Source organism: Lygodium microphyllum, chromosome 16 (genome assembly GCF_053477565.2).
Source record: "Lygodium microphyllum isolate KBCC chromosome 16, Lygodium_microphyllum_v1.1.10, whole genome shotgun sequence".
Lineage (NCBI taxonomy): Eukaryota > Viridiplantae > Streptophyta > Polypodiopsida > Schizaeales > Lygodiaceae > Lygodium > Lygodium microphyllum.
In genome coordinates this window covers 73,821,658-73,830,298 of record NC_141150.1, presented here as the reverse complement: position 1 = coordinate 73,830,298, position 8,641 = coordinate 73,821,658, and the positions used below count along the sequence as shown (strand labels likewise).

Below are 8,641 nucleotides of genomic sequence, written 5' to 3'. Positions count from 1 at the left end.
CCATTCCACCCCTAGCCCTTATTGACCCATCTCTTTCCCCAAACTAGATCTAGGATCTTGATGCACCCAAAACAAAGGATGACAATGACATCAGCATGAGTAAATTGTGTGGGTCTAAGTGCACTATGCATGCAAGTGTTAAAGACTGTGGTAGATAGCGACCTTTAAAGCTAAGAGCATTAGCACATTAATAAGCCAATGGGTGCAGGAGTAGTGAAGACTATCTGGCATGGCACATGGGCAAAGAGAATGTTGCAATGGGCACAACGGGCGCTATATAAGGAAGGCATCAAAAGTGATCAAGGGTTGCGAGCACATGCATAGTCCAAGAGTTAGAGTGTTACTTTGAAGAGTGAGTGATCATGGGGCCAAGTGTTCTTAGAACCCTAGTGGGATTGATCTCTCCCCTAAACACTAGTTCTTGTATAAGGGTTTGCTACTTATTGCATTAAGCTCGACCAAGTCTCCTTCCCCATGTTGTTTATCAAAATAATGATGTGTGTTGTTTGGGTTTTTCTTTTAGTTTTCTTTCCCAAAAGATCATCTACTTTGATGGTATCTTTGAGCACTCCATGTAAGTGTTTCCAAATCTAGACTTGATTTTCTAGCTAGAGCTTTATAAAGCTACCCATCCATCATCTTTTTTATGAGAACTATTGTAATATCTTGAGGTTTGGTCTTTCTGTGAAGAATTTTCTTATAGAGACTTTAAATGCTAGTCACATAGTCCCTAATGGCCTCATTATTGTTGAGTCACATTCATAATATTGACTATTAGAGTATGTACATATCTACCCTTTGAAAATATTTTTTTGAATAGGTCCTTGAGCATATCAAAGTTAGCCTTTCTAGTAGTCTTAGTAGTGTTTAAGCCTGTGAACCATGTTCTACGCATCTTAAAGAATAGCTTGAAATATTATGCCTTCTTCTTAGTAGGACAAACATTGTTAGCCTCAAAGGCATGCTCAAATTGTTCCATAAAGTCATAGGGGTTGTCACTTTCTCTATATTTATCGAATTGTTTGGTTATCATCAAAATATTAAATTTTTTCTTCGTTATTTGTGTTATACCCAATACATTGTGCAATGTAGTCCCAATAGCCTCATCACTTTGGGTAGATGTGGTGTTGTCTAAAAGCTTCTTTGTAATAGATTGGGCATTATGTTCTCGAGAGTTGCTAAAATTCTTGATAGCTCAATCATCTTCCTTGTATTATCCATTTTCTTATCCTATCTAATCTTCACCTCATGCTATTGCCTTGTAAACCCTAGTTGTCTTTGTACCAAGATGTGATCAATTTTAATAGTAGCAACAAAAAAGTCAATGAGAACATCAAGATTTACTACTATGGCACAATGTGGGCCAAGGAGGCTTTGGGCACCCTATGTTAAGCCTAGGATAGAGATAGAAACCTCCATGGCCCAATGTCTATAGACATTGGAAGACCTTATTCTAGGTAAAGGGTGGATCATATTGATTATATCTACAAGAGTTCGGCACATGTATCTATGTACTTTGGATATAGGTCTCATTGTAAGGGATGAAATGTTGATGTGTCATTGCATCTTCATTGGGAAGGTTCAAATAAATACATTGTTCAAAACTACTTTTAGAAAGATTATTTGGCATGTCTTTGTGTTTATGCCTAAATTATATTAAGGAACTTGTATTAATATGCTTTTAAGGATATATGTTAAACTAATATGCTACATAAATAGAAAACTCAGCAAACCTCCATGGGATGCGGGAGGCTGAATCCTTGTAGATTTGTCCTATGGTAGGAGGGTCTTGGTTAACTGAGAGTTTTCCTTCAGAGTTACGTTGGATTAAGAAAATTTTAGGAAGAGTCCAAAGATGATTGTCTTAGATCATCATCATAGATCCCCATCTTATGTCATTTTAGAGGGTGAGGGTGAGACTTTACCCTATGATTAGAGGGGTCGATGCATTTAGCTTCCCCTCATGTCTCACTCTCTTTAAACCAAGTGCAACATGAGTCCACTTTTTTTCAAGTTGTCTCCATAAGTAGCTCCATGTAACCAACATTAGAAACTTGTTAGATGACCTTACAAGTGATTTAGGAACCTTGTTGCATGTCAACATCATGGGAATTGAGCTGAACTTCCTCTACAAGGGTAGGCTCACGCAACCCAAAGCCACAAAATTTAGATATTCCCTAGGAGTTCCAAATGGAGTCACATAGGCATATCTTGTAATGCGCTACAAAAATCATGATATCAAGGATTAGATAGGAACATTATAAAATGCTATGGCACAAGGAGAACAAGAGGTTTGCATATAGCTTTTTTTATTAGTGAGATGTATGCATTTTATATATCATGCGAAAGTCATTAATAATCTATGTTTGTTCTTGTTTGTAAGATTGTGATGAGGAGCTATTATATGAGGATGAGATATCCAATTGTAGACCTCATCCCTATATACTTTATGGTCGTTTGGTTATATTGCTTGAAAATGTCTATTGTATTACTCTGCCTTTTTGTTGCCATGCATTAGAGATTATATTAGATGTATTTGAACATATCACTCTTTGATCAATACTTTCTAATACTTTTTGTATTCAATACCTTCTAGTACTTCTTGTATGTTTTTTGAATTCAATTGCTTTTGTTGGTTTTTGGGGTATTATATAGGTTTGAATGCTTGTTCATGTCAAACAAGACATCAATAAGAATTATATAGGGGTATTATATAGCCTTTGAATGCTTGTCAAACAAGATATTAAGACATGGAAAATAGGAATCTAGCCCTCAAAGATGCTAGATCCTTACTATTTGTTTTTTCTTTGCACTCATCAATATATTTATTGGTAGTTGTGTCAGAATTACACATGCTGAAATATCCATGGACAAGATTGTTAGAATATGTGTTCAACTTACATAGAGCAACAAACATACCAATGCATATTTCAATGGTATTTTTGTTGCTTATATTAACATGTTCATTTCGATAGATAGGACAAGATTGTTAAAATATGTGTTGGATTTACATATAGCACTAAACATATCAATGCATATTTCAATGGTATTTTTGTTGATTATATTAGCATGCTTGTTTCGATGGATATTTGATGTGAATACTAATTTCATGGCCTAGTAAGATTGTTAGAATATGGGTTGGACTTACATATAGCAACAAATATACCAATCCATATTTTAATGGTATTTTTGTTGCTTGTATTAACATGCTTATTTTAATGGTTATTTGATGTGAATACCTATTGCATGGCCTAGTAAGAGTGTTTCACTAGTATACCCTTGATTTGTTGTAGTGTGAGAAATACACTAGTCATCATAGGGTACCTTGGTGTTCACCATGTCTATATCATATATAAAGTGCAACCTAAGAAATCATAGACTTCCATTATTTGAAGTAATAATTAGGGGGATTTGTGTCTTAAGATCCTCAAAACTATGTTTAATTCTTCTCCACACTTGGGGCAAGTGCCAAGACTAAGGATTGAATGTTGTAGGGCAAGAAGCCAATGAGTAATAGTGATTGAAACAACTAAGAATATTCATATCATGTTTTAGACACCTTTTAATTAGGAGGATGTAGGAAATTATATTTTGGCAGGCAATTCGGAACCACTATAGATTGCATGTGGACTACAATATGAGAAAATTTCAATTCAGCTGAGCTAACACCAAAATCTTTTGCTTGTGGCCTTAATTGATTATGCCACACAAGGTCACCTCTTTCGACGTTCTTATGTTGTGCATGCTTATCGAAATAGGTTTTTTTTCTTGAATCTTTGGTGCTAATAGCTGCTAAAAGGTGAGTCTCTATTAATCATTTGAGCACAATCATATGGTCTGCCAAATATTTTACTCCTTGCCACCACAATTGTTGCACTACTATTGGTAGGCTAGGGATTAAGAACTCTATAGGCATAATGGCATCATTACCATCAATGTGTGTAAATGGTATTTGGCATGTGGCTGCCTTGTAGGCCATTCTATAAGCCCACAAAGTTGCAATGAGTTTATTGTCCCAATTGCTTCTAGGGGTTGAGACCATTTTGGAGATAATTTTTATCAATATTTTGTTCGTGATTTTTCTTGGCCATTAGCTTGAGGATTGTAAAAGTTGATTTCCTACAATGACCAAAAACGTAGAGAGAGAGTACTTAGTGGCTTGATTAATAAGCTATAGCTCTTAGTAACTTAGAATTTTGATAGGGCAAACAAATTGAGATGATGTGCTTAGGTAAGAATCTTGCCATTGTTCAAGAATTGTTCTTATGAGTTGCCATAGTTTCAGCCAACTTTGTCATGTAGTTAACAACAAACTACGATGTACTTTGCTTGCGAATATTGTGTGGCTGGGCTAATGGATCTGTGAAATCAACATACTCCTTTTTTAAGCATTAATAGACTATGATTCCTGTTATTTCATCTTATCCTTGTGGATGTGCACCTTCGAAATCTAGCACTTGTCACAATGCTCAAAAAAATTCTAGCTACATTTTGAAATAAGGTAGGTCGCAACAATTGTGATTGGAGAACCTTTCTTCCAATAGTGTTTGCATCAAAGTGGTCTCTTGCAATCCCTTCATGTGCTTCATGGAGTACAACCTTCTTTTTGTGCTCACAACATACATCTTCTTAAAAGACCATCCTATTCTAAATTATATAATTCACCAACCTATCATTTGGTAGGATGAGACCTTTGAAAGAATGCAAGTGAGTCTTGTCTTCTCTATCAAGTGTCCCAATTATACTTTTTCAAGAATTTACACAATGCCATCTATCCAATAGGGTTTGATGTTAGCTTTAAAGAGCTAGGTCTCTTGAATTATTCTACCAAATGTATGTTGGGTAGATTTTCATCAATTCCAATAGCCTTCTCATCACTATTTGTTATGCTACACATGTGATTGGCCATATAATGTTGATTTCCCTTGTGAATGATCTCAATGAAATCAAACTCTAGAAGAAGTAGTAGCCATCTCACAATCCTTCCTATATAGTAGCATGCATGGTTTATTTATCAAGTAGAGTGATGCTTGATGGTATACAAAATAAATAAATGTTGTTGCAACAAGTAATATAAAAAATTCATACCCGGTCCTTGCCTATCACTTTTTGAGAAATTGTTTAAAGCATCAATCATCCACTTGCTAGGAAAACTCGTGCAGAAGTCTTTGCCGAGTAGGCACAATATCGCTTTGATAGTTATTTTGGATGCATCAATGTGAACATGGAACATTGCTATAGATCAATCCGGGGCTTTTAAGATTGATGGTATTATGAGAATCTTTTTAAATGCTTCATAACGAATTTGGCATTCCTTAAGCTTAATCCTAGATTATCAAGAGCTTGTAAAGTGGTATTAGAATGGTTGCATAGTTTAGCACGAAGTGTCTACAGTATCATGCGTGACCTAAGAAGTGTTGAAACCCATGAGAACCCAAATTTTAGTAGTGTCAATCGATAGGCTATTCTTGGATACCACATGACCCAAGATAAGTCCATGCTTAACCCGTAACTTGCACTTCAAGGGATCCAGTGAGAGTTGTACTACATATATCTTTCAAAGACTACTCGTAGTTTCTCTATGTGTTCTTCCAAAGTTGAATTGACATAGAGGTTTGTCAAAGGATACTTCAAGCCACTTTCTCAATATATATTTGAATGTGGTACACATCAACCATTGGAAAGTTGCTAACACATTAGTCAAACCATAGGGCACGACCATATACACAAACACCCCCCAATTAGTGGCCAAAGGTTTTTTGTCTGTTGTTTGGATAGACTTGCACTTGGTTATATTTGGAGAACCCATTTAAGAATCTATAATCTTTCATACTTGCCATGTGTTTGATCACGCTTCAATGTATAGCAATGGGAAATTATCTATCTTTCTAGTTGCATTTACTATATTTCTAGTTCATGCATGCTCCTCTTTGTTGTTTTTCTCAAGTACTGGGTGATAATTGGTCTATATGCTCGATTTCATACGTGAATCTAACTGTAAGAGCTTAACAAGCCCTTTTTTGTTGTGATGTGCGTGCCTTGGCTTCATCGGGTAATCTGTTTGCTTTATAGGCTTGGCATTGGGTTTCTTGGGATTATATAAGTGAGGATATGTGGTGAGACACCCTTAAGCTCCATGTAGCTTCAAGAAAACACATATTGCAACTCCTCGAGAAGATTGATGAGTTTTGCTTTCTTTGTCATTGAGATCCTTGGCGCTATAGACATAGATTTGGGTGTTTCTTCTTTTTCTATAGGGATAATCTCCTTCACTTTGGCAGGTTCCTTGAGAGATTCACTTGCGTCAGATGTATTTTCATGCCAAGCAGTGTCAAAGAATCCACCTTTTTGGACTTTGTGAAGCATTTCAAAAGGTTTTGGGGTTTTTTCTAGCTTTTGGACTTCGAGTCTTTTTCCTTCTTCACATTATTCAATTGTTCCTACGTAGATGGATAGGCAAATCTCATTTTGCTTTTCCCATGATGGACGGTTGAGGAACCTCAAGATCACTATCAGTGCTAATTTTTTACTTCAAGCTTGATCCTTGTGACTTCGTTGAGGAGTCACCCTTCTAAAATCTCACCCTTTTTAATTGTAAGGACTTTGGGGGTTGATATGAGGTCTATCGGTCTAAATCTTGTTTTCTCATGATCCAAAGGCTCTAAATATTCTAGTAGCATAAGTCAAAATTGACTTTGACTACATTACTTTGACTTTTTTGGGTGTAGAGCACACTAAGGCCTATTTTAGTGCTTGTTCATCTATGTAATAGTTAGTAGACATGTAACTAAGTTGACTCTACCACATTCTCATGTTCTAACTCTTCTTCCTATGATTCATCATTATGCTAGCCTCATTAGAGTCATGTTTTCCAACAAGGCTGGCTACGATGCTATTTCGATAGTCAAAAGGTGCTTAATGGAGCGCATTCCATTTCTAGTTAGGGTTTTCTAATGATCTTTTGAATTGTAGTAGGTTGGCTTCAAGGTTGTCCTTAAAGCACCACCACTATTGTGTGAGTATCGTTTGGCGCTCTATCTTGTTAGTGAGGGTACAAAATCCTCTTGCCTTGGGCTATACGGATGTTTCTGGATCACCGTAAGCACTAGCACTAAAAAGACTTCTTCATTCATCTCGAGTAAGTGTATAGTGAGCTCCGCTAATCCCTTGTTTCTCATCTATCATGAACCTGTCTATATTGTCTCTCCTTCATCAATGGCAGGTCTAGTGTCCCAAGAATGTGTATCCATTCCTATTCATCCTTAGGACAAGCAATGTATTTATTCAGTGGTCTCGGTGTAGGAGGAAAATCATATCCCCTATCAACATGTTGGTCATAGCATATAGGTCCACTAGTGTTATTTTCTAGGCTTTCATTTCAACTTTCATTGTGTCCTTTCCATTCCCCAAGGAAAAATATCCCATTGCCCTAGTCTTTGATTAAACGAGCATTCCACATCATGGTTGATTGAGTAGTAGGTCACTGTCAACACCTTTCATGACCAAAAGAGTCAACTAAGAATGCCACTTCTGCATTCTTGACTAGCTAATCTTTAGGGGTTCGTATTATGGGTGAACTTTGTAAATGTTAGCTAAGTTTACACCCTCAAGGGTGGAGTATCCCAAGCTTGAATTACATCATGGTTTATGATACTAACTTAGGAGGCATTGATGCTTTATGATTCCTCTTTGCATTATGTCATCTAGGTCTTCAATTGGTAGGAGGGCATGTGTGAGCATAGGGGTTCCTAGTGTCTCAACTCAAGATCTCGTCCATTTTTTTTCTGGAGTGCCATGTGCATTTTTGCATGTTGGGTAGGTAACTTGGTGCTTTCACAACAGGCTATAGAGGGGGAAAGTTTGTGCGTGTTGTGTAGGTAGCTTGGCCCTTCATAAGGAGGGGCAAAGAAAGAGAAACCCGTTACCCGTTTGCATGCATGCGCGGCTCTTTTGCGGGTTGTGTAGATAACGTGGCCCCGTTGAAAGTAGATTGTGCGCGGGCGTAATTTTTGCGTGTTGGGCAGGGGGGTAGAAAAGAAAGGATGTGATGACATGCCTATACAAATCCCCTAACCAAAGTATAAACTGCACTGGCGCAGTGTCCATGACAAATATGAGCAAGAATGGCCCATGCAGGTCTCGAACCTGCGACCTTCGCGTTATTAGCACGACGCTCTAACCAACTGAGCTAATGGGCCGCTGATGAGAATTCTGCTCACCTTTACATTTATGTCTCAAACTTGTCTAGTTGACAGTACTTCTCAAATTTTCCAGTGCAGAAGAGCAACCGCGTCAACACGGTCGTCGCATACATAATATACTGTGGGGAATTTTACGAGGCGCATTCGCAATTAGAGTAGCCACAGGAGGATGATTGTTAGTTAGCCTTGTTTACGCATTTGTGGGGATGTGGATCACCTGGACGGTGGCTCGAACCACGAGCTAGTAGTGAGACCATAGATCATGCACGGATTGTAATTTGGAAGCCATGCATCATTCACACACTTTCCTTGGGTGAGGTAAGTTGAATTGCAAGTTTCTCTTACCGTAGCCCACATGCAATCTGTAGTGGTTCTGGATTGCCTGTCAAAATATCATTTCCTCATCCTCCCGAGTAAAAGGCATCTAAAACATGGCATGA

General features: G+C 37.5%; 1 non-coding gene across 1 annotated transcript; it reads right to left on the bottom strand.

The window, feature by feature from the left end:
- Nucleotides 1–8,124: 8,124 nt before the first annotated feature.
- On the bottom strand, nucleotides 8,125–8,198 carry TRNAI-AAU (transfer RNA isoleucine (anticodon AAU)). Its single transcript has one exon. It is a non-coding gene; the product is annotated as a tRNA-Ile (tRNA).
- Nucleotides 8,199–8,641: the final 443 nt, after the last annotated feature.